General features: G+C 37.4%; 1 protein-coding gene and 1 long non-coding RNA gene across 4 annotated transcripts in view; both read left to right on the top strand.

Moving 5' to 3' along the window:
- The window catches only part of LOC148184947 (uncharacterized), a 50,476-nt gene extending 24,522 nt beyond the window's left edge, over positions 1–25,954 (top strand). The window contains exon 2 of the long non-coding RNA XR_015771985.1: positions 25,363–25,954. This is a non-coding gene — a long non-coding RNA (uncharacterized LOC148184947). The remainder of the gene's footprint in view (positions 1–25,362) is intronic.
- Positions 1–26,151, top strand: part of ROBO1 (roundabout guidance receptor 1) — a 690,461-nt gene that overhangs the window by 240,217 nt on the left and 424,093 nt on the right. The window lies entirely within an intron of this gene.

Here is a 26,151-nt window from a genome sequence, read left to right as displayed (position 1 = left end):
CATTATTATGGTTATGGATTAAAACACATTTCCATTATGACCTTTGTGTTTAAAAAAAAAATAAATCCCAAACTAACAACAACTAAACAAAAAACACAGAGAAAATATCCACAACAAAATCACAAAATCCACAAAGAAAGCAAATTAAAACCCCAATGTGCCACCCTTCTCCTACATGGTAGGTATTTTTTTTTTAATTTTCAAGTATATTTAAATGTTGCCAGTATGGTTTTGTGCTCTTGGCTGGAGATGGCTTCTTTAGTTTTGCATTTGTGTTTTTATGTGGGCAGGGAAGAAAGGGAGAGGGAATGATGGGGAAATGGAAGAGATGATGACAACAGTAATAAGGGAAAGAGGCTTGGCATTTCCTAATGGTAATTCTTGGAATATTTTAAGTTAACTGTGGAGAGAAATTGACAGTTCTGTTCTAATTTATTTTATCATCAAGATGCTTTCTTGCTTCAGTAGTTCATAGGCAGTTTTAATAGCTTATTGACTTAAACACTGTGGTTTTGACTTACCTTTAAGGGAATAAAATGAAAAAAATCTGTATATTTGATCCTCACATTTCTTCCCCCACATCCCTGCCAGCCAAATATTTGTATCACTGTGGACTAAAAGAACACTTTTTATAATTATTGATTTTCTCCATCAAGTGAAACTCTTATCCAAATGGGGCATTAATTACACATTCAAAAGGGATAGTAGAGTCTGCAGGACTAAATTCTTTGCTGCTGAAATTCTAACTTCTGACATCCACCCTCCTTCCCTGGTCAGTGCCAAACCTGCTGCCAAGCTTTTTTTGTAGGAATATGATTGAATGGCTGGATGTTCATCCCAGTAATCATATTCTCAATAACTCTCAGCCCCTCGTCCAGACATAAGACATTCATACTTCCAAATTCACTTTCTTTACTTTGGATTTAGCACGCTTGTGTCCACTGTGCTGCCTTCAAAGATAGTTCTGAAAGTTTTTATTGATAAAACCCTGCACGTTTACTTCTGGCAGACTTGTTTTTTATCGCCTCAGAGGCTTGTGATCAGCAGCATAGAGCCCTGTTGGGGTTAGCAGTGTTCCCTGGGGGGCATTCCTGTCCAATCTTCTTCAACTTATTCCTCAGTGATCTGAATGAAGGGACAGAGAAGGTTTGCTGATGTTACAAGCCTGGGAAGAGTGGCTGATCCACCAGAAGGCCATGCTGCCATTGAGGTAGACCTGAATAGGCTGAACCACGGGCAGAAAGCAATCCCATGGAATTCAGCAAATGCAGGGTCCTGAACCTGGGGAAGAACCCCAGGCACAGGTTGGGGGATGACCTGCTAAAAAACAGCCCTCTGGAGAACGATCTGGTGGGCATCAAGCTGTCCATAAGCCAGCAGGGTGTCCTGGTGGTCAAGAAGTCAAATGATCTCATGAGGTGTGTTAGGAAGAGCAGTGCCAGGTCAGGGAGGTGATTCTGTCCCTCTGCTCAACCCTGGTGAGGCCCCTGGAGTGCTTTGTTCCTGGGCTCCTCAGTATGAGAAATATAAGGAATTACTGGAGAGGGTCCAGTAGAAAGTGATTAGGGAGTGGTAACATCTCTTATGAGGAGAGACTGAGGGAGCTGGAGCTGTTTAGCCTGGATCTCATCAATGTGTGCCAATTTCTGAAAGGTGAGCGTCAAGAGGAAGGGATGAGACAAGGTGTAACTGTCACAAACTGAAACACAGGGAGTGCCCTCTGAATATAAAGGTTTTTTGTTGGTGGTGGTGATGGTTTGTTTTTTTGTTTGGTTTTGTTGTGGTTTTTTGTGGGTGACAGAGCATTAAGGTTTCTCAGAGATGTTGTAGAGTCTGCTCTAGAGGGATTCAAAACCCATCTGCAACCTGCTGAAGGCGAACCTACAGGGGGGTTGGACTAGATCATCTTGAGAGGTCCCTTCCAACCCCCACCATCCTGTGATTGTGAACTAATGTTAGAGCATTGAGTGCTTGAGCTCAGCACTGTCAGCTGAAATTAGGAATGCGTGGAAAATAATACTGCTGAAGTTTCAACAGAACCAAAAGAAATGTAGATAAGTAAACTAACAATACAGCATAAATTCTGGGGTTTACTGCTTGAGTATAAGCTTGTACTGTATTTTGTTAGTTAATATAAATTCAAAAAGATAATTCCCAGTGATTTATAATGATCATATTTATTTACAGTTTATTAAACAGAACACATGGATCTTTCCATGCAATTATTATTTTTTTTCTATGATTAATGGCAAAAAGAATTGCATAAACCTTGGGAAAAGTCTTTCTATTTTCATGATTCTTCCTGTAATGATGTTACAGTATCTTAAAATAGTGAGTTATTTAACTTTTAATGTTTACAGCAATGTTTTGCAAAATTGGTGATCTTGTTATTCAAAATAGATTTGTGTTAATTTATAGTAAATTCCATGCATGGAATCTGGTAAATATTCTGCTTCTGCAAACATTGACACTCTTAATAGAGAGCAGGCAGAAATCTGCACAGACGTACAATGATTCATATTTATTCACTGGGGTAAGCATGCAAAGATTACCATGGCATTCTGCGTGTTTAATACCTAATAAATATTGTTTGTGTAATTGTAAAATAATTTGTAGAGATTTTAATGGTGACCCCTTTCATGCAAATAAGATTAAAATTTTCCCTAAATTAGCACTTGCAACTCACTTGGGTCAGTAGCAAAAGTGTAATTAGTGTTTAATATGTCTACAGCCCCTGTAGTTCATGTGTTTTATTTTAATTCTTTTTTATACAGGTACTATAATAGTTAAAGGTTCCTCTTCCTAACCTCCTGATCACTGTTTTCATCTTCAAAACAAGGTGGACTTTTGGGAGCTATAGTAATGTTAGTTTTGTAATTGAGGGTTTTTGTACTTCCTGCAGCCCCTATTGTGATGTATAGAGGACAAAAAAAAAAAACAACCCACCAACAGAAAGAGTAGTTTTATGAAGAAAGCAGAATTAAGAAAATTCAGACTTTTAAATTCAGCCACGTGTGGCCTTGATAACATAGCATATATTATTATTCGTGGCTTTTTAAAAACAAATTAGTTTTACTCTGATTTAATCTCTTAGGCTGACTTAGGTATTGATTAGCTCTGACTTCTGAGAAATATCTTACCACAACTTTTATTCAGTCTTAAACTTTAATTAGAACAGAAAGTTTTCTGATACCGTGCTTTCACAAGTCAAGTTATTCAGATGCACTTAACTTTTACAAACCTTGGGAATTCATACTAAATTAGCCATATTTGGCTAGATGCAGATTACTCTTGCTGTGATACAGAATGCATGTAAAACAATCCATTAGTACAGAGGACATATCTCTTCATTTCCTAGGGAGATGTGCAGAGAGTGAGGTTTGGAACCTACAGCTCTTGTCTGAAAATGATGCTGCTTGTCTGTAGTACAGACAGGCCTTCTGTGAGGGGCCTGATCTGTCTCTTTATTTAAATAGAAGTCTGTCTTTTTGACAATAGTAGGAGCTCTTGGAAATGCCTTTCCTAGCCAATGCGTTTGTAGGCGTATTGTACACAGTGACAGCTTTTGAAGTCTGTATTTATAACGCTGAGGACTTTGCAGCTTTCCTCTGCAATTACAGCCAGTACATGAGAATCACTGTGGGAGTTAAGAAGGGGGGATTTGCAGCCAAAGTGGTTGGATATGGAATAAATTTTAACAGCACAAGATTGTAGCAGGAGTTTTTGTAAATTAAGTTTTTGAAATTTGCTCGTTTTTTATTAGTACGCATGGTTATGAAAGTTAATTATGGAAATAGGGCTTTTGGTATAGAGTCCTAACTAATTCTGAGGAAATGTGTGTTATAACTGTCAATATAACTGTCTCAATAAGAGGAAAAATCATACTGGTCTTTCAGTATAATCCAAAAAATTTGATGCAGAAGAAAAATCACCCATTACAATTTAGAAGAGGGAAAGGGTATGATTTCTCTTGTTTGTGTCAATTTTGTGTAGTAAAAACTCAAGATTAGATTAAATCATTGTAGAAAACAAAGAGTTTTATAAATTCTAAGATTTAAAATATGCTCAAAACACTGCAGTAGAGAAAAAAACCCAGAATTGTAATGCTGTAATTCTTAATGCTTTTGATCTTCAAAAAAACACAGCAAACAACAGAAATCAGGAAAAAAAACAAACCCACAGACCCAACAGCTCCTCAAACAATAACAGAACACCAAAATGCAACACCACTTATTTGTGCAGTTTTCTGTCACACATATATGGTGTATGTGAACTTTTGTCATTTGTCTTCAATTTCAACATATCTCTGATTACTTTTTACAAAAATCCTTCCTTTTCTCCCCAGTATTTGACTTGCCGCTACAGATTTTAAGCCTTTCTAAGCAGTAATTGTCCTATGTGATAAAGTATGAAATTATCCATAAAACAAAGACTTCTCTTTTACCTCTTTTTCCTTACTTTCCATAATTTGCTTTATTCTGAGAGCCCAGCAAAAGTGTCCTGCTGTCCCAGGAGAGTCAGGAAGAGCCAAGCACACCCGTGCAGGGCGGTGGAAAAGGCTCTGCGACACCCGCAGCTGCCAAACAGATGAGCAGTTTTTAATGGAGCTGAGATTCACAATGAATCTGGGCCCAGAACTAATCAGATCTAATTAAGACAGACACGTTATGGTCCAGTACTGTTGACAAGGTCAGGGTTCCTGTAGCTCTAAATGAGGCATGTTATAATTATGATCTAATTGAAAAGCTGGGAGCGATACAGAACCTGTGCACTGCTAGGCCTGAAAGAAAAGTTGCATTTCAGGTCCTGTTGTGTACCTTATTAGATTGTTAATGCTCAATTAGACAGCTGTGCATTTAAAAGGAAAAAAAAGAGCATGTGACAGTTGCACATGGCTCAAAGAAAACCCATATGAATTTTAAATATCATGGTGGATTCCATTCATGGAGATTTGCTAAATATGTAGAAATATTTACATAGATATTACTACCATCTCTAATAGATGGAAATATTAATGGTTTTTTGATGTTAGCTTTGTCACAGCTTATCTTGATATACAGCAAGGCAAAGGACTCCTAGATTATTTTATCATGAGGCAAAAATACTGCGGGATGTTTTCCAAAGCGCAGTATGTGCATGCATCAATTTGCAGTGTGATATATGAAGTGTGGTGGCCATATTTTCTAGCTTTAATCTGTCACTATCAAGCAGTCAAAGTGCTGTGGAGTGGCTTTTTCATTCTAGATACTGTGGTACCTCCATTTCTAAGTATGACTTGACATATGGTCCTATAAATTATCATAAATTGCCATGGATTGTGTCATACCCAGTTTGCACAGTTTTCCCTTTTTTTTTCTGGTGCAGAATTTATGGATCTGAATTCATTAATTTCTTTTTATAAAGCCATCTCTGCAATGAGATTCTTGGAAAAAAAATAAAACTATAAAACAGGACTACTCACTCTATCTTGAGAAATCATTCATACACACATGAACTGTATTGAAAAATGCTACTATTGTGGAGAGTCCTGCTTTGAATCCAGTGTGCTCTTGCATGTAGCATGCACGTGTATGCATGAATAAGAGAGGTTCTGAGCCTAAAACTGCATGTGTTAGCAATGAAGATCGCCAGTTTTTTCCCAACCTACAGGGAATTCCAATATTGCAGCATACTTTTCAGCTAGATTTTTCCATACATTTTTAAAAAACATTTTTAAAGAGTTCTCTTTTTCTGTTCTTTACCCAAATTGAATTTGAAAAGCCTGTGTAAGCCTTTTCATTGTGCAGTGCCATGTGACATAACATCTGTGTGGCATTGGATCAGCCTTGATCCTAGCAGTCAAATGCCCACCATTTCTCCCCATCATGAGCAGAACAGGGAGAACACAGGAGGAGCAAGACAGCAAGGTATCTTACTAGGTACTGTCACAGGCAAAACGGTCTTGGCTTGGGAAAAAATGCATAATGATAATGAAATAATAGAGATCGAGAAACAAAGACAAAAGCAAAACCAGCTTGTCTCCGTGCTGCCTCTTCTTCCCAGGTTCACCATCATTCCTTGGCTCCCAAATTCTCTGCATTCAGCCCTGAGCAGCCTGCAGGGAGTTGTACAGAGCACAGAGATTTCCCGGAAACATCTTCCCTTTCACAGATTTCCCCTCTACACATGTGGGCTTTCTACAGCCTGGAATTAATCCTCTGCTTGGGCACCATATGGAACATCTCCTCCACTGACTTTGGTGTGTGTTGCCTCTCCTGTTTGTCACGTTTTTCCCTCATCCTTGGCTCTGAGCTGTGTTCTGCCTTTCCTTACCCAGGCTTTCCCTGTGGGAGAAGCTGAGCTGTGGGCTCAGCTGTGCCCTGTGCTATGTTGTCTGGAACCATCCTTGTCCAGCATAGGGCAATCCCAGCCTCGCCTCACAGAGGCCACCTGGCAGCCTTTCCTGTGTCAGCCCCTGGGCATCTGCACCCACTGCATGATTCAAAATAAAAAATGCAAAATGCTGTGACTTGCTTTAGCAGCAGTAGCCAAATAAATGCAGAATTGTACAAACTTCACGTCAATCGATTGCTGGTTTGCGAAACCATGGCTGGCTGGATGTTTTTAATCTGATGGTCAGAAAGACAGGTTTCTTTGTGTATATACCCTCCTTGTCTCCTGACTTGTGCCTCCCTCAGGTAATCAGCAGAGTCAACTCGATGGCCAGCTAAGAGACGGAACAGGAAAAGCCTTCACTGCCTTAATGAAAGCCCTGATGCTTCTGACTTTTATGCATTTCAAGCTAGCAGGGTAACTCTTTGATCTGCTGCCAGAAGGCTCTCACTTCCCTATCTTCCTAAGGCTGCACAACAGGCTTGCCCCCTCACTCGGGGGATTAGACAACCTGAGAGATGGCAAATAATTATGTTGAACCTCTCTTGTGCTGATTTAGCAATAGCTGTAACTGCCTGGGAAATGAAAATTCAAACGAAAATACAAAAAAAAAAACAACAACCCACCCCTGAATTGCACACAACTGAATCGATGCCATACATCTTTCTGGAGGTTTGGTTTAAATTTCAAAACATGGAGTGTCTGAGATTTGAGCGTGTGGCCAGACAACAAGAGCATGTCTATTTCTAGTTCTGGCTGTCTGACAGCAGCGCAGCCATCCCCACCCATCCGTGCAGCGGGAGCTGGAGCGCGCAGGAAGCGGGAGGGAGTTGTGTTAGGAATGGCAGCTCTTTGGGGTGAGTCACCAAGCCCTTTGCTCCCATTTGCAGCCTTGCACAGTCTGTGCAAGTCTCTGTCAGCCCCACAGCAGATACAGGAGGCTGACAGAGGCAACCTGAGCAAGGCCAAGCTAGCCAGCAGCAGGCAGCTGTGTGTCCCTGTCCAAGTGGGAGCTGTGTCCACACCTGCAGCACATGTGCCCACTTCCATCTGCTTAACTCTCTGCCAGGTCTTTGTGCCAATTCTGTCTGTGCTCTGTCCTTCTTTTGTTACTCTTTTACCAATAATCTTAGCCAAGGGACTCCAAGACTTTTAGAAGAAAGCCTGACTTGTTCATTCAGCAAGTTTGGAAAGGATCCATGACACTCAGTTATTATCCCTTTGTGCTGATGACTCAAGATATGCTGTAAATAACATTGTTTAGAGTAAAAGGTGAAGTCCCATTGCTTGCTTGTTGCCAAACAACATTCAGGAGTTTTTGTTCTTAGAAAAGATCTCCAAGAATTTGTTCTTTCCCTCTCTTGTCCCAGAATTATAAATATGATACAGTCATCAAATGCATTTTGGAGAATTAACTATTCCAAGAGTCTATGAAGGAAACAGATAATGATGGGAGTCAGTGCTGTGTAAAAACTGATGAGAAAGAATGGTTTTAATTGAGAACACTTATTTCTGTAAAAAAGTACAAGGATATTTCGCAGGAAGTTATTTGTAGTCACCATTCCTTTTAAAAGCACAGTGAAAAATACACAGACAGAGGTTTCTATGTTCTATTTAAGCAATCTCTTAGAAATTTGCATAACAGCCTGTTTTGTGAAGTATCATAGAGAACATATATTTTTTATAATATGTATTTATTCAGATAATATCTCACTTCAGAATTACAGAAATTGAGCTCTAAGCTCCTTTGCACCTCTGCACCTTCCTAAACATTCTAAATTTTTGTGCACAACAATATCAAAGGTCTATATTTAATACGATTTAAAACTTATTTCTACAGAACTTGGCATTCTAAAATGATTAGACTGTCTATGAATTGCTCTAATTCCTAACCCTTCTATAAAAAGAGAGAGGTTAGGAAAGATAAAGATAGAAGAGAGGAAGAAAATGCTCTTTGATTCTACAGCTGGAAGGATTTTAAGAGGTTTTGCCAGTACCAAGTATTTTCTTAAAATTAGTTCTAATTAATTTGGAGCTGCAGCCACTGAAACCTTGATCTTTGTGTAAAAGCATTTGTAGCTTTGTAGGTCTTCCTGTTGTTTTTGGTATCCTGTGTGAATCAAGTCTCACTTGGAAAGAAAAACTGCGTGAGTGTGTATTTTTTTCTTCTTTCTTTCTTTTTAATGGGAAATTCGCATTGGTAACGTATTTCTTTGTGGCTGTGCCTGCACAGATTAAGGCTGCTGTGACACTGACCCTTCCTATTGACACTGTGGTCTGCTCTATTTATCACCTACAGTAATTCCTAATTATTTAGAATGTATCATATGTCAAGTGCTGATAAACTTCAACATTATAGTCTTTTCCACATGAGTTATCATCAATATTTCATGTGGGATGACAGGACATAGCATTTTCTCTTCTGTTTTCTTTCCACTGGACTTTGTTTTTTCTCAGCTAATTACAGTGGGAAAAGAAATACTTAATACATGTGGAGGACTTCAGCTGATCTGGCAGACTGTGATCTGGCAGACTTCTGAGTGTTCTTCACTGGTATGTTTGTTTTGGGGGGGTTTAGACTTTTGTTTTCTCTTTGTGGGTTTATTTTTTAGCTAGGACTCTGTTAAAGGATGGACTCTTTTCCTGTTGTTTAGGTTTTTTTTTTTTCCTGGGCATGCCCTCCATATTGAGGACCCCCAAGCCAAAGAGAATCATTCTGAAAACAAGACAGTGTGCAAAATATTGGATATTTGCTCTGTGGCAGCAAACTTAATGTCTGCTTGAAAGGGAAAGGCTTTGAGGAACAGCTGAGTAACACTGTGTAAAAACTACATGTCAGGTTAAGGATATACTTTATTTATAATTTCCCTCACAAGACAATACCTGGAATGTTGTTAGATGTAGAAGCAGGAAGTTGTTTAGTGGTCTTTATCTGTAGAAAAAGAGTTGGTTTTGGTCAAAACTCAAGACTCTGAGAATCAAAGAGAAGAATGGATGAATCCTGCATGTTCCACCTCGAAGTTTCTTTCACCAGAGCTTGTGAAAATTATATTATTTGTCTTTCAGCCCAGGGTCCTTCTCCACTCTCACTGTTTCTGGACTACTCATAGCTGTATCCAAGTAGCTCTATTTATGGGGATATGGTAGAAACAAAAGATTATTCTCCTGGGAGCAACTGAATTATAATTGCATCATAAATGTCAGGAATTACAGCAGCCATAGGAGGATAATGGATCAAGACAAAGCAGGAATATTGATGTGTTATAGGCATGCATCTTTCAATTTCTTTTTTGCTTTAGGAGCACTTTTAAGATGTGAAAGATACAGGAAAATTATGGTTAATCATAGTTCCTTGGAAGTCTTATCAGCCCTTGGGTGAAGATTAGTATAGATTTACAAAATAGAAATGCCAAAAAACTTCCATTCCAAAAAGAACAAGAAAAAAACCCGCAAAAAAAAACCCAAAACAAAACCCCAAAAAACTCAAAATAAACAAACAAAAAAACCCCCTCAAAAAACAAACAAACAAAAACCACCAAAAAAAGAGGATGGCTTTCTTGAAGGACAAGTGAGATACTGAATGTTGGTTCCGTTATAAGATGACAGAGTGGCTTCCCATGAACGTGAGGAAGGTGCATCTCATGGAAACAATAGTTCTCCAAGAAGAGAGGTGAGAAAGGAGGATTGTGTGACATGCAGCTCCACCACCATAGCGTCCTGTTTCATCTTTACAAATAAAATATCTCTTGTATGAGATGGTCATGTGTAAAAGCTATTATGTTATTTGTTAAAGGAAAGCAGCATACTGAAGACTTCAAGCTTAAGCTGAAGAAAATAAATTATTTGAAAAGAAATTGAAAAAAAAAAACCTTCTCAGTACTAACCCTAGCCTTAACAACTTAAAACAAAAGACAGCAAATCTTGTCTCAAGATTTATTAGTAAATAATTAAGAATTAAAAAAAAATAAATCAAATTCTTAGTAACTTACATTCCTTGTCACAATGGAGAATTATTCAGTTTGAAGGCAAAAATGCTCAATGTTCAACTACACTGAGTAACAATCTCTGAAAGCAAACACAATGGAAGCACACATACCTCTCAATTTATAATTAAAAATGATTGAGTCATCTAATCACTAATAACTTGGATAACTATCTTAAAAATTGCTTCCACCAGTATTTTGATCTTAGAATTTGCCCTCAATACTTAATTAAAAAAAAAAGAAACATAGACTATTAACTTTGTTTTCTGAACCATTACAGGAAATATGTTCTCTAGAATATAAATGGAGAAAAAGAGAGGGGAGCACTTTGTGCTGTTGCTGTGTAGTGTTACTCAGACCAGGTTGTTACCACACCTGTTGTACAAGAAGGAATATTTAAGGTTATTTCTTGAATATTTGTGGGGGAGGAGGGTGTTTTTTGTTTGGTGGAATAGTTGAGGGTTTTTTTCCTTCTGTTTTCCACTTCTATAGTTGACTCTTGTAAATATACCTTCAAATGTTAGATTGCAACACAGGGATCTATAACCAATTTAACTGAAAGTGAATTGTGAATAATAAAGTGAATAATGTGAATAAAGTGAATAATGATGACGTTACCTGCTAGGCACAAGGGTGGCTTTCTCTGGTTCTTTTCATTCTGCTAATCCCTTCTTCTATTTAGCTGCTCCAGTAGTTCAAGTAAATCTAGAAAAACTACAAACTGCTGGTCTGCTGCACCTTGGCCCAGTGCATCCAGCAACAGGATTTGTCTGCATGAGTACTCATGTAATGTCATGGATGTATTGACCATGAAATATTGAATATTTCTGCTTCTGAGGTTTAAGTCAACTTATGGACATAAAATTTTAATGTCTTATTGTTCTCTTCTCAATAATAACTGTTTCCTTCATGTGTCTGCCCTGTGAAACAACAGGAGTAAGAATTCTGGAGTGTAATTGTTTCTCTTGTGCCTCATCCAAAAGTTGATGAAGTGATGGTGTGAATTTCCATGAAATTTGCTTTTTGAGCATTGTTCCTGGAGGAAACAAAGCACTAGGACACCAGAAAACAAATCTGGTCTTCACTCCTCAGATTTGTTGCTGTTGCATTTTCAATGAGGAAATGGACTACAGCTTCCCTGATGAAGTGAGTAAGCACTAATTAAAGCATAATCTCTAATTGCTATTCTTCTGGGCTAGTTACGAGAGGGAAAATTGTTATTCTACTTACCAAATAAAGGAGATAATTGTTAGCTTAACAGGTAATATATGTATAAAGTATCTATATTCCTTTATTGTTGACTGGAATGCTTCATCAGTGAGAGGATGCCACGTGTGACAGCCAAGCACGAAATGCATTCCCTCTAAATCACTGCTGACACAAGGCTCAAAATGAAGCTTCTAGAGGGATCTATCTCGTAATTTTGTGATTCTGAGTTCCTGAGGAGCTTTTCTGTGGATAAAAGTAAGGAAGTGCCTATCTGTGCCTGGGAACAGAATTGTGTCTGTGAGGTACTTCAACATTTATGTAGTTCTTTAATGGATGGACCCAGAAAAAAGGCATAAGAACTTGTACTGATGGTCTAAGAAATATTCCTTTAAGAGTTTTTGAAATGCAGAAGGCAGAAATGCCTTTTGTGTGGTTTTTAGAGATTGGAAAGCTGACATCCTGAAGTATGAAATTACATTTCAGGGAAACCAGAAAAAGCAGCAGCAGTAGTAGTAGTAATAGTAGTGAAAGGGAAGCAAATTGAATGTTTGTACGTGTTATATGTGTCTGTTCTGCCTCCCACAGTCTCCCCTTTCTTTTGCTGGAAATTTTGAAGAGGAAAGAATGTAAATATTAAATAAGTTTACAAATTGTTAGTACATCTTTCAAAATAAGATTGATTCCCCCATGGTTTATATCCTGAAATAACCAAGTGGTTGTGTTATGTCTTGCCATTCCCACATTTTTGATAAAAATTGGGGCACTAAAACTTTAAATGGTAGTACATTCTTCTTCCTTTCTGTTTAGCTTTCTTTCCAACATGTGTTCTGTTCCTTATTCTCCTCGGTCGGTGCAGTTATTGTAAAAAAAAATTAAAACCAAAATTAGAAACCCAAATTTCAGTTGTTACTAATAGCCTCTATTGATAAGTTTCCTTCTGTTTATGCTTTGTTTTAGTCCAATTCCCAGTTTCACTAAGTCCTATTTCACATTAATTTACCTCCAAACCCCGAAGACTGTAGTAAAGTCTTTAATCTCCTTTAGCACGTTGAGGAGGAACACAATTGGATTGGCAATCATTAATGAAACATCTGTATGAAGTGCTGCATCTTGTTCCCTTGCCCTTGCTTCAGTCCTTTGATATTTGTAGGTTTTCCCAGTCCTTTGGCAAAGCCATCTTTTCCTCCTTCATTTTTCAGAGCTGTTTGCAGTCATGCTGTTGCAGATTAGTCAACCAGGTTTTCAAAGCATACTGTGCCAGACCACATCAAAATTTAAATTCAGGTCACTCTGTGTTTGCAATGAAGTCTCACCCAAAGAGCCACAGAATGAGGAGGTAGTTGGTCAATCCTATTCATATATTTGGGGGGGAGGAAGGATTTTTTAAGCATTATAGTATATCAGCACATTATATGAAGGTACCATCCTGCTTTTTGGCTTCAGTGTTCATATCCATATTAGCATTTACACACCACAGTAAAATTATCATCTGTCACTTTCAAATTTTGGATGTGAAAACTAGCAACCTTTCATGGAGGTCCTTAAGTAAACAATCTGCAATTTTCATAAATGTATGATTGTAGGTTTCTTCTGTGTATCTTAGGTCTTTTCAAACATGAAAGTGACAAATGAAATTAAATTTTGATAACAGCAAAGTGGGGGGATGGGAAGAAGTTTTTGCCTGTCGTGGAAAACTCAAAAGGAAAAAAAAAGTAGTAACACGTAGCAATGTCTGTTAGTGCTCTGTCCTTTGAAATGGCTCTACCTGTAGCTGCAACACGCTGATGGTTCCTCTTTCCTCCCCTGACCATCCTTCTCCAAGCTAGCCTAGCAGAGGACTTTGTCATGAAGGGACATTCCTTAAATTAAGAGTAATTTGGTGTTAAGCAATCCTGCATGTAACTCAAGCAGCAGGATCTCCAGAGTCAATTAAAGGCTGGCTGTGCTCCTAAGGTAAAACTTAAGACTTTTTGCTAGAGATTTTCTTGCTAGTGCTTCAGAAGTAACAAATCCTGAATGATAAAAGGTCACCAAACATAAGACATCACCATTTTTACATGTGCATGTCTGAGCAGCGTCTCAGCTATGCTACCGTATGATCCAGTCTGTTTCAGAGACAACTGATTGCTTTGCTTAAACTGCATTTTTTGGGTACACTAAATATTTGGGGGGATTATTCTTCTCATCTACAGGAAAACTATCAAATCATTAAGGAGTCATTTCCAGCTGCCTTGGTTTTGGTCTCACTAATACTGGCTTTGATCTGTGGACAATATAATATATAATGTTGTGTGGAGTATCCCATGAGAGCCCAGTATGTTAAAAAAGCAGATTTCAAACGTTTGACCTGTCAGGCTGAACAATCAGGACTAGATAAACTGTAATGGGTGCTAGTTTTTTGGAGCATATGCACTCCTTGGCAATTGGGTCCCTTGAAAATATTTCCTGTACGTTGCGTTTTTCTACATAAACTTAATTCCTGCTCACTTCCCTCATGCCTGACAGCACCAAAATGTTTCTTCTTCAACCAAAACCAAGTCAATAACTATTGCAAACTAATTCTTCAAATAATGACAAGCTAGGGACAGATAACCTTTGAACAGCTGTATATTCAGGGCTCCATTTTTTTATGAAAACTATTAGACTGCCTATGTTTCAGTGTAGCAAGGTGGTAAATAGATCAGTGTGTACTGAAATAGATTATTTCATATGGTTTTTTTCACTGCTGAGAGAACTGGTACTTTATTTACAAGTGGTGTTCATTTTTCATGTCATTGTTCCCACGGGAATTAACATAAATCAGATGAGCTCAAATGTTCTAATTTCAGTGTGGGACCAGCAGCTGTTTCCCAGAAGTTCAGATATGCAGGATTCTGTAAGTCACCAGTCAGACAGGCAAAGTCAGCTATATCCAGTTTCATGCCATGATATATCCATGCTACTTATGCCTGCTGGAGATTATGATAACAAAAGGATTGTGTAGGGCTTCTGAGAAATTATGAGTTTAAGTAAACATGTAATTGTCCCCCTTGCACTCTGTAAATCACAATGACAAAAAAATGCAATCTGTGAGTGCCCAGGTCTTTGGAGGAACTCAGTAGTGGGCTGGCATAAACATGAGGAGCTGAGGAGCAGCAAGAGTTAAACCCATTTTCCTTTCAGCATTAGACATGTCTATAGAAGCAGATAAAGGAACACAATGAGTGGTTTTTAGTGTATACTATCTAAAAATTAAATTATTAGAGCATCTGGAAAGCAGTAAACAGCAACTGCTTTATTTTTCTGTCTGTGACTGGACTGATTTTATGGCAAAACCCATGGAAAGGTGAAAAGCTTGCTACAGAGATGTCTTAGGAAGGATACATACACTCTTATTTGTCCCTTTGGGGAAAGATTTTCTTGGGCAGTCTTTTCTTTGCATTAACTCTGATTTACTGGCCAGCATGTGGAAAGCAAAGGCAAGGGAAAGAACCTTTACTATTTATTTTACTGATCAAAGGTATTAGGTGATTCATTAGGTTGTTTGTTGTGTTTGCTGTGTGGGTGTGTTCTGTGTTGTGCAAAATTAAGCAGAACAATCAGTTAAAAAAAGACACTTTGTATTGAGTTGAGCCTCTGAAGACTTCATACCCAGACCTGGGGGTGAAATCTTGATTCTTATGAATTCCATAAGATTTTATCTCCAATCCAGGTTAATCTAGGATTTCTATCCCCTTTTTTGTTACACATATGAGAATGGAGTAGGAATATGTAAAAGAGATTGGTAATCATCTCTGTCCTCCAGTTTCAGCATCACTTGATGCAGATGGAACCAGATCCCAGGTTCACTTGTGGTAAAGAATATTCAGCAGAGCATTTGTCAAAAGTCTAAAGCACTTACCTGCTAGAATGTGAGCATCATTTGGTCACAAATTTTGATATTTAAAAATATCCTTAATGAACAAAGATTTCAAAAATTAATTTCTCTCTAAAATCTCTTTATTCAGCTGAGAAATTTTTTGCATATTTATATAATTTCACAAAGCACTATCAAGCACTAGCAGGTTTTTTCTGTTTTGTTTGTTTTGTTGGGGTTTTTTTAGTTGTTTGGTTTATTTTTGTTGTTGTTTTGGTTTGTTTGATTGCTTTTTTGGGGTTTTTGGGTTTGTTTTCTTTTGTTTTGTGTTATTATTATTTTGTTCTGTTGAAGACTTCCATTTACATCAGTGGCTTCTCTGCTGATGGATACAGAATGTTTTATTTGTTATAGGAAGGCACTGCCAGCTTGAAAGTGGCCATCAAATGGTTCCATTCCAAGGGCCAACATTATGGTCCTGATTTACTGATGTGTGGGTATACTGTTGGTTTGGTTTGGGTTTGTTTATTTTTTAAAGACATCTTGAATTATGCAGTATGTACAAATGATTAATTTAGATATCTAAAAGCTGATCCTTGATTGCACCCAAGTCATCCAAGGTGCTTTTGTTTTTTTTTTCCTTTTAGTATATGCATTACTTAAAGGCAGAAAAATAATTTCCAGACTTATTACTTCAATACTAATTGGAATTTACTGGAGATTTACTACATTAGGCCTGAAGGTTCCATTTGGCTATTTCATTAATGTGACTGATCTTTCCTTTACATAAAGAAAGCATTATCCTACCTTATTTTATATTGAATATTTTTCAACAGTCTAGCTACAGAGGATCTATCTCCTTGAAGTGTATGTTTGTGTAATCATCTCTTTTCTCTTTTTTCTTTAGCTCCTCTCTTATTTCACTTTTTTCCTATTCCAAAAAGAGAATTAAGCAGGATGAGATTTGATTAATGCAGGAATAAGGAGGTTAGGCAGACTGCACTTCTGTTGACTTTTGACTTTGGCCTAATAGAGATATATTGGGGTATTTTAAAATGGCAAGCTGAATCTAAAGATTAATTTCCTTGAACTGTTCCTTAAATCTCTTCTGGTCACAGAGAACCATTATAAAACATCTACTAAAAAATTTTGAAGTATGCATTCATAAAAAAGTAGAAATTTAAGTACCTATTTTCACATATGGAGACAAAACATGCCTTAAAACATATAGAGAGGTATAAAGCATATAGTGCTGGAATAGAAAGGGATAATTGTTATATTGCAAACAAAATTAGAGAGAGTGTTACAGTCAGAATGGAAAAAAATATTTATAGTTCAGAATCAGATCATACTGCCAATCACTGTAAATAAACAGAACTATAGATTTATGTAAAATAGATTATTCACTCATATATCTTTTTCTTTTATACTTTGAAACGGTAGCTGTTGATGTGGCGTACAGATACGTGTACTACCATTATGAAAGCACAAAGGTAACTTTGTAATTGCAAAAAAGGGTGTTTCTCCTCCACAAATAGTGCTGAGCTTCTCCAGCTTTGTCAGGTAAACCAGAGTTACACTACAGGTAAGAAAAAATAAAAATTAGAGTTGAAACATGATAATAGACAGGATGTGGTCAGGTAGTCTGAAACCTGCCCAGACTGTTTGAGTTTAGTGATTGCAAGATTCACTGTTCTGCCTCACATTCTGTATCTGTGAGGATTCAGTATCAACAGTGAGGATAGAACATGTGCTCTTATTTCCCGTGCATTTGTTTTCATTGTTGAGGGTGGGGGCGCTGGGACGAGTCAGCAATGTTTTCTGGGTATCCTTTTATTAATTAAAATAAATAGAGTTTTTCCCTAATTTGATGTATTTTTAAATTCTGCTTTGCATTTGCACATCTTGGTCTCAGTGGCCCATAGGAATGGGCTTCCTGTAATCACATAATGGGCTGTTCTCATTGCATTTAGTCTGCTCTATGATATTAAACACGCCAAGCATCGGTGCCCCTTTTCAGGACATCCTCATAAGTGGGGTAGCAATAATTACTTGAATGTTTATGGCATGTTCAACAGACATGTTTCCACTTGAAAAAGAAAATAATTTTCAAAAATTAAAATATAAGAACTGCTGATATGCACTAAAAGTGCAAATGTTAATATACTTGCAACACCAACTTGGGCAGAAGGTTGAAGGTCAGGCTTGGGGGCAGCTGTGAACTTCTAAGGGAAGCCAGTTCAATAAAGCAAACCACAGTGCTGGGGGGCAGGGGAGATTTATTGCCAGACCAGTGGATTCTGCATCTGTTCTCTTTGGTTTCATACAGTTCCAAAATCAGAGTTTTGGATTGCTTATCAGCACATGACTTGGACTACTGAGAAGCAATTCCCACCCGAGCTTGTTCCTTTCTGTCTTAAGTAGGTACATGATTTATCTCTTTATAAGGCACAGACACTGTGGGACTGTGATTTCATCAGGTCAAATAGTGTGTGTTTGCAGCAGAAATGTTGGTTTCTGTGCTAAATTGCTGATAGCATATTGAGGAATGATTCCTGACGCAGCTATAGCTGACCCTGGATTGAAGGAAGGAATATAATGCACTGAGGAGCTTCCTGCATGTGGCATCCATCTGCCTCAGCAGCTCCTCAGGAAAAAAGGGAGACCTGCTTCTCCCTCCTCTGACTAGAAATGCTCTGTAAATAGTGTGCAACTGAGCACTATTTATGTAATTTTGGGTTCCTACCATATTTAGTAGATTCCTCAATGCCTGTTATAAAGGTAGGTTCCTTCTAATTAAAAATAATAATAACAATGACAACAGTAATAATAATTTCTAAACATGATGCTGAGTAAAAAGTAGCCTATTTTGTGAACTGCAGTTGTAGAATTTTCCGTATGTTTTGAAAAGTAATTTTCACAGTGCGCTGCTGATAATTAGAATTCACTCTTATATATACACCTATTAGCAAAATTAGGACTGGTGTTTAAAAAGAACCCACTTATTTCTCTTGTAACAACTTAAAATAAAAAGTAATCTATTTTTTTGCTTAGAATTTTTTTTTTAAACGTGCATGTTGATGGCATTGCTCAACTGTAACTTTATGTGACAGAACCAAAAGTTACTACAGTTGAGCACATCTGATACTTCAAAATATGCTTTGAATTAGCTTGCTTTTTTTTTTTTTGTTGTTTTTTCTGGGGGTTTTTACTTCCTTTTCTTTTCAAAGGCACAGTGCTGCTTGAAGATTGGTAAAATTTCTTGGGAATGTGCTCTAAGGATTTTTTTTTTCTATTTTATTTTTTTTTTTTAAAGCATTCCCAGAAGATTGTTTTAAAGATATTTCCCTCCAGGGTTAGCAGGTGTGAGGATGAAATATCCATGGCTTTCTGCAATATCAGGTTTAGAATTTCTTAAGGGATGGAGACTGCAACCAAGATGGTTAACAGTTTGTTAAACCCTTTAAAGCCTGGAAGTTAACAGGGAAAACAGAGTGTCTGTATGACTTGAACCCCTTTTGGCCCTCAACTGCTCTCTTCTAATCTTTGGAAAAGCTTGGATCATGGCATGTCAGACAGACATCATGTTTGGGAGAGGGGCTGCCCAGTGGATCAGTCTAAGGTTTTCTCTTCAGCCCCCATTCCTTCACTGAGCACTGTTTCTGTAGGGCCAGTCTAAGGTCTGTCCCTCACTGCAGGGGCATCTCCCCGCTTGGGCACAAGGACAGCACCATGTGGGGATCCCACCAGCCCCAGGGCTCACCTCCTGCCTTATGGGGAGTGGCAAGTGTTGCTACACTACATCTTTTAGGGCACATCAGCAGTTCTTGTGCAATAGACTGCTGCTACAAAAGGCAGCTGAAAATAATATGGTTGATTTGTGTGCCCGGTGCAAGTGAAGTAAAAACACGTTTGACCTAATGCTACTCTGTAATTTAAACATCTTTCTTCCTCTAACTCTTCTCACTTAATATCAGAAAAATGACTGCAACCTCCAAAGTCACATAACAATCTGGATTTGGATATATAGGAATGACATGGCATGTTTGTGTACAATGATAGGATTACCCAACTTGAGCACAGTCATGTTATGGAAAGGTTACTAGGCTAAAGAAAAACTCCACAAATTATATATCATCTTTTGACCAAATATTTCAACTGATTATCAGGGTTTTGGCTTTTTTTTCCATACAAAACCAAGATCCCACTTATACTTTCAGAAACCTGGGTTTTCTTGAACACTTCAGAATACACTCTTCTAAATTCTGCCTGGTTTTCAAACCAAACAGAGAGGCAGCTAATGAGTGTATTAATCATTCCAGTATACAAACTGCTTCTTTATTCACTTCTGGTATCTCAGAGATGACAGTGTGGCCAGCTGCCACTACATGTGGGGATAGTTTCTGTGATTTGGACACCTGTCAGCAAGAAACTGAAAACCACATGGAACACAAAACAGCTGCCATGTGTAATGATTTAATATTAACATACAATAAGGAGCTGGGGCATGTTTCTCATTTTGTATTGCACTACAAATAAATGATGCAGTCAAACCACTTGTGATATACTCCAGCATTTGATATCCACTGCCAAATGTTTAATAAATAAAACTAAGACTACTTTATGGACTCCTTGTTACATTTTATTTTAAACCTCCTTTACTGTCTTCCATTCTACAGAAGGTAGATCTTCTCTAGTCCTGCATTCTCCAAGCCAACTGCCTGTTTTCCAGGGCATGCTGTACTGGATGCCCATGTGTGTCAGGTTGGAACTGTGCCAGTGCCTTATCCATCAGCATTAAGGGACCCAGAACTGTTCTCTGTGTGTATCCGTAAACCAGAATATTACTGCACAGCATTTCAGATCTTGTTTTTAGACAATTCTGCTGAAAATGACCTTAGAGTAATTAAAACCAGCATTTCTAGTTGGATAGTTAATCTTTACCACCCCTCCTTGCTTGCAATAATTTCGTAAACAATATCATGCATCTTTTAAATCTTAGGGCTGTATCCTAGAAGCTGTTCTCTAATGTGTTCTCTACTGGTCTGTCAAGTTTTATACACAGGATTTCCACATGTTATTCAAAAATGGAAGCTGAAAATAGTGCATGATGCTCAGAAATGCAATGTGACATGACAGTCATCAAAATATAACTTGCAGTTAAAATTAAGCAGTAGTATCATCTCACAGGATATTTTTTCTGGGGGTAGTAGAGTATTTCATGTGCTCTGTTTCTTAAATTTCCTACACAGAGGGCAGGAATTTGCAAAATTCTAGGGAAGAAATTGTACTAGTTGTTCACAGTGATACTGTTCTTGCTTCCTTCACTGCTAGTCTAGTGAATTTTTGACCATGTCCTTTGACCATGTTAAGTCAAGGATGGAGCATGCCAAGCTAATTCATATCTTGTTTTAAAGCTAGCTTCAACAGCATGGCTTTGGGAACATTCCAAAATATGTCCATCTGTAAAGGTTGCCACAGATGATTTAGTGGTTAGGGAGGGTCATGCTTTATTTTGCTTTCTGTTTAATTTGATTTCTGGTTTTATAATTTATAGCAAAGAAATCCAAGAGGTTTGTTTAAAGCCCTTTTATTTTCTTCTGTGCAAATATTAACTAAAATAACTTTAATGCTAAATCTAGTATGTAGACTTGACAGAATAAGCTGTGGGTTTCTAATCCCATAAAAAAGGGGAAAGCCTAAAACTGGAGTTGAGAGAATATTGCTTTCCTTTCTCCCAATGTCATCTAAAGCTGGAAGTACACCACTTCTGACCTCACAGGAGTGTAAAGGCTAGTGAACTTGATGTTATCTTTCATGGTGTTTATGACATTTTATGAAATTTTGGTAGATAATGTATATTCTAGTAATCCACAAATATTTTTGTTCAGTTTCTTTGGAGCAGGAGAGATGTTCCCATAATATGCATCCAACGACACGTTTTACTGCATTGCTCTGTCAAGAACATTTTATGGAAAAGCTCCTGACTGTTTATGGATTATTAGTCCTCCTTTTGCTGTTCACTCTCTGGAAACCAAGTATAGGAACTATTCATTGGTGAATTTATTTTTAATAAAGGGCTTCAATTCAAAATCTGGTGCCGGACAAGTAACTTTTAAAAGCCCTTGGGATGTTTATTTCTCTCCTTTTGGCTGGGTTATGTGTTTTGCTAAAATAATGTGGGCCATTTAAGTGGTTCTCTTGATAAACCATGCAGGCTCATTCATAAAGAAAGCTTCTATTTATCTGTTTTTAGGATTTTTGCTTTTATTCCCAGGCATGGCTCCTTAGGGAAGGAAAAGTGTTGACTCCTCAGTGATGTCATTTTTCACGTTGAAGGGTTACACATTTTGAAGAGGATAATAAATGTGCCCAAAGTGACAGAGCTGACATCTAGAAATCTGGAAGTGTTTTTGAATAAGCTATTCACAGGGTACAGCTAGGTTTTCATTTGAATCTGTAATACATTAGTTTTTAGACTGAGTCAGTTGTAATTCATTTTTATACAGATTATACCTTCCTAAGCTTAATTACTATTCTTTCCTTAATATGTCCCTGAAGAGCAGCTATTTTGCTGCAATTACTGAAAATGAAAAGGAGAATAAAATTCAGTGACAGTAAACTAGGCTCCTCAACTGTACATATTCATTTTAGGGATCTGGTTTTTGTTGGTTTTCATTTTTCTCTGCTCAATGAAAGACAGGTCCCATATTATTATGAATTTAACAATCAAGCTTTTAAGAGGCATAGAACCAAATTCTTTCCTGTTAATATCTTAGCAACATAATTAGTAGCTGGATGATGTTGAATTAAAGTAATTTATTTTTTTGTTACAGTGGGCTTTAAGATACTTTTCAAATACCAAACATTAAATAAGTGGGTTTTATGTAGATGCAGTCATTGGTTGTATCTCCTGAGGTGTCTTTTTTTTTTTTAAACAATTTGGACTGTAATTATCAGGTGAAATTCTTAATAATACATTCATCAAAGTAATACCTCCAATTAGTGGGAAATACCTGTGTGGAATGTACATCTGGCATTTAATTAGTAAATAAGATTGGGGCTATTCTTCATGACTACTGATTTTAATCCAAATATTTATGTTATACTGCCCAAGCTCCCAAGGCAAAATCAAAGTGGCAGGATTTGAGCTCACGGCCACAAGTAATGAAAAAGCTGACAAACTTCCAGCAGAAATGGTCTTAACCTTAAAGGTGGGTCAGTCAGACCTGAGGTACCAGTAGAACACAGATAGTCCTTTAGGCTTTAAAAGAAAAAAATAATTTATTTTTGTTTTTGTTACATGTACATCTACAATTTCAAATAGCTGTAGCAGTAAAGTCATGCTTCAGTCAGGCACTAGCCTTGTTCTTTTCCCATCCCTCACTCACAGTAAAGCAGAGTTTCTGAATGAGCTACATTTCTTCTCCAGGATGGTGGGGTAGGAGAGAGAGGTGTGGGGAAAAACAAAAAATCTAATAAAACACAACAGTGCAAACTGTCCTGTTCACTTCCAGTTCTGCAGCTTTTTTCTCCTGACACCAAACCTGAAAATAGCTGGGTCTACATTTTTATTTATTGGTGTCAAAAAGTGGTTTTGGATAGTACCTATCTACAGTAGCCCTGCAAGCGGACAGGATCTGTGGATGTTTCAGTATTTGCCTAGAAGGATTTCTGTTTAGTAGATTTTTTTTTTTTTTGTCTTCCTTGATGTTTTCATTAACTCTTTTCATCAGAGTTGTGTCCTCAAAGGTACTTGAGGGTGGTGTTTAGTGCTGTTAGAATATCCTCTTGTGAATGTTGTAATAAGAAAATTCTCAGATAGGAGAAATCATTTGCTACAATTTTCTGTACTAAAAAGTTTTCAAAGAAAGATATTACTTTTATTCAAAAATCTTCTCTTCTGGAACATTAGATGCCAAAGTCTAATTTCCTGCAATATTATTAACTAAGCTCTATTAGTCTTGGTGATTTGTGAAATTATAGAAATAGATTATAAGATTAAGATGATAAAATGAGATTATAGAAATAGATGATAAAATGTGCCTAGTCAGGCAACTCAGTATTTTTAAGTCTATATTTTTTCTTGTGAGATTTTATTATTACCCTAGAAACACTGGTTAATGTATTTAAAGCAAAATTAGGAGTCTCATGCCGGGAAGCTTAGATTGGTAGGCACCCTGGGGCACTGCTTGTTTAGGGATCAGTGATCTCGAGCAGTTGAAGACATAAAGTCAACGTGGTGAGCCCAAGCGAGGGAATGCTCACTTTCCTTTTCCAGAGACAGGGATTGTCTTCTGGCCTCTAAAGGAGCAGGACACATGTCCCACCTTCCCCAGTCTGCCTTTGTAAGGGATGTGGAAATAGATGAGTGCCTATCTTGGATGAAAGGGAGAGAGGAAAACCTGCTTACCCAAACCAGTAGAAGACACTCACTCTCAGGGTTTTTGGTTTGGTGCAGGTTGAGAGGGTACAGAGAAAAAAAACGTGAAAAGATTGTATTGTGTGCTCACCCTAAAGCTGATCAGAGACATTTAAGGTAATTTCATTGTCTAACTTTTCAATAATACCACACAGCATGAAATGAAGCAGAACATTTTTTTAGGTTAGGGATTTTTCTGTTTCCTCTTTCATGAATGTTAATCTAGGTGTTTCATGTCCAATTTTTTAAAGAAATGCATATTGTATATGCTGAGGGTTCAAAGTTCAAACTACAGTTGAGAAGGCCCAGCTGATTTCAGAATCAGTGGGAAGGAGTTGCTGCAAAGAGTGTTGGATGAGAATTGGTCATTCACTCTCCCTCATGGCTGTCTCCTTGTGCACTGCCTTACAGGCCCATTCACCACGAAAATCACCTTCCTTAACTGCACTCTGATAATGCTCTCAAAATAGAATAATTATCAGAATGTAATATGCTTTGTTACTTTCCATCCTATCTCACTTTCAATTTATGCCTGTCAGAGACAACCCTATAGCATTGCATTTTTAAGATGTTCAAGAGCTTGGCATTCAGTAGTTTGATGTGATTTAAATGCCAATTATTGATGTATTTTCGAAAACATGTCTTAGGCTCAACATAATAGAGTGGTGTTAATTGCAGAATTCAAATCATCATGTCTTGGTGTCTCAAGAGTAGGACTGGAACTCTTCATTCTGTGGATTGCAGCCTGTGATAGTAACTATTCTGTTTCGAAGTATCTTGATTGAATTCTTAAACTGTAAAATAGAACAATTTGAAACTATCTACATGTGTATGAATGCACTTATAATTTCTTTAACTCCTGCTGTTTTTTCATAAAACTTTAATGCTGTACAAAATCACTGTTTTCATATATTATAAGTCAATCATAATTTATTGAAGTAGACTGCCTCCAACTATGACAGATGGATTAATGTGACATAAGCACCTTATAACGGAAAATAAAAAAGATGAAAACAATTGTATAGTTAATAGGAATAAAAATCAATATATAATAAAGGAAGAGGTATGCAGCATAAAATGCACAATGTCAGCACCAATCAAGAAAGACTCTGAGAACTTATGGATAGCTTTAGGATGTTGAATCAGCAATTCTGTGACAGATAACTAGCACACATTGTGCTCATAGAGCTCTTACAAGGTTTTAAAAAGACACATATGAAAATATAAATCTATGCTATTTTATTAATAAGCTCTAATACTGCACAATGAGTAGGTAGCAGTGTCTTCTCATATCAGCAAATTTGAGCCTAATTCTTTATTTAGAATTGCTGCAGTTTTGGTCAAACCTCCTGCTTGAATTTTGACTTTGAGTAAGTTCACTAGACAAAAACTCATGGGTTTTTTCAGTGCTGTGTGGACAGATCATTTCAGGGCGGGCACAGGCTGGAGCTGGTCTGATGTTTTTACAGGAAGGGAGGAAAGGAGCTGGAGATGAAGCTCAATGTGGGAGTTATTAACTGGAAAGCTTCCTCTTCCCACAGATAAATCCATGTTTTAAGTAACAGACTAACACCCAGTGAAATGAAGCACAAAGTCAGGATGGAACACTGGAAGGCAGTGAATGGTTCCCCATCTCCATCTTCTACGTTTTTGATGATTTCTCAGCTGTTCTCAACTATTACTAAGATTTGGGTCTTCTGCAATTGTTAGGACTTTCAATCCTGATTGACCTGTTAAAAAAAACCCAGGTTATTTGCAGCTTTCCTTGCCAAAACAGCCATCACACCAAAATCACACTGATTTGGAAAAACGTATCTAATAAGGAATAAATAATAAATAGGGAGGACAATCCTGAAAAACTGCTACAACTCCTGGAAGTAACAGAAGACCAGACAAAGCAGACAGCGTCCTCAAAAAGAGATCTAGGGTTCCTGGAGATGAAGAAATACAATACAGTATACAGAACAAATGAAGGACACTACAAGAACTTTCCAAAAGTGGAGCCATTTTTTTGTTTAAAAGAGAAAATATTCTTTCTACCTTGGAGTGAAATCTTTCAACTCTGTCATGGAAGGTTCCATTTGACTAATAGTGAATGTGTTTCTGTTATGATTAATAAAAATCTTTAAAGAAGTGGCCCCCGTCTGAAAGTATAGGCGAAACCTAAATGGAGAAACAAAAGCCCTGTTTTCACAAATCAACTTCCAAACTTGAAATGTGGGAAAAAATCTTCATTTTTTTATAATGTATTTGCTTTTACCATTGCACTTTCATTTTCTTATTACTTTTTTATTATCTCCTACCACACAACTAAACCTTAGACATGCATG

This window comes from Pseudopodoces humilis, chromosome 2 (genome assembly GCF_049639895.1).
Source record: "Pseudopodoces humilis isolate 2021_Gansu_Grassland_sample_001 chromosome 2, ASM4963989v1, whole genome shotgun sequence".
NCBI classification, from domain to species: Eukaryota; Metazoa; Chordata; class Aves; order Passeriformes; family Paridae; genus Pseudopodoces; species Pseudopodoces humilis.
The sequence above is the reverse complement of the archived record's forward strand: the minus strand, read 5'-3'. Positions and strand labels throughout refer to the sequence as shown.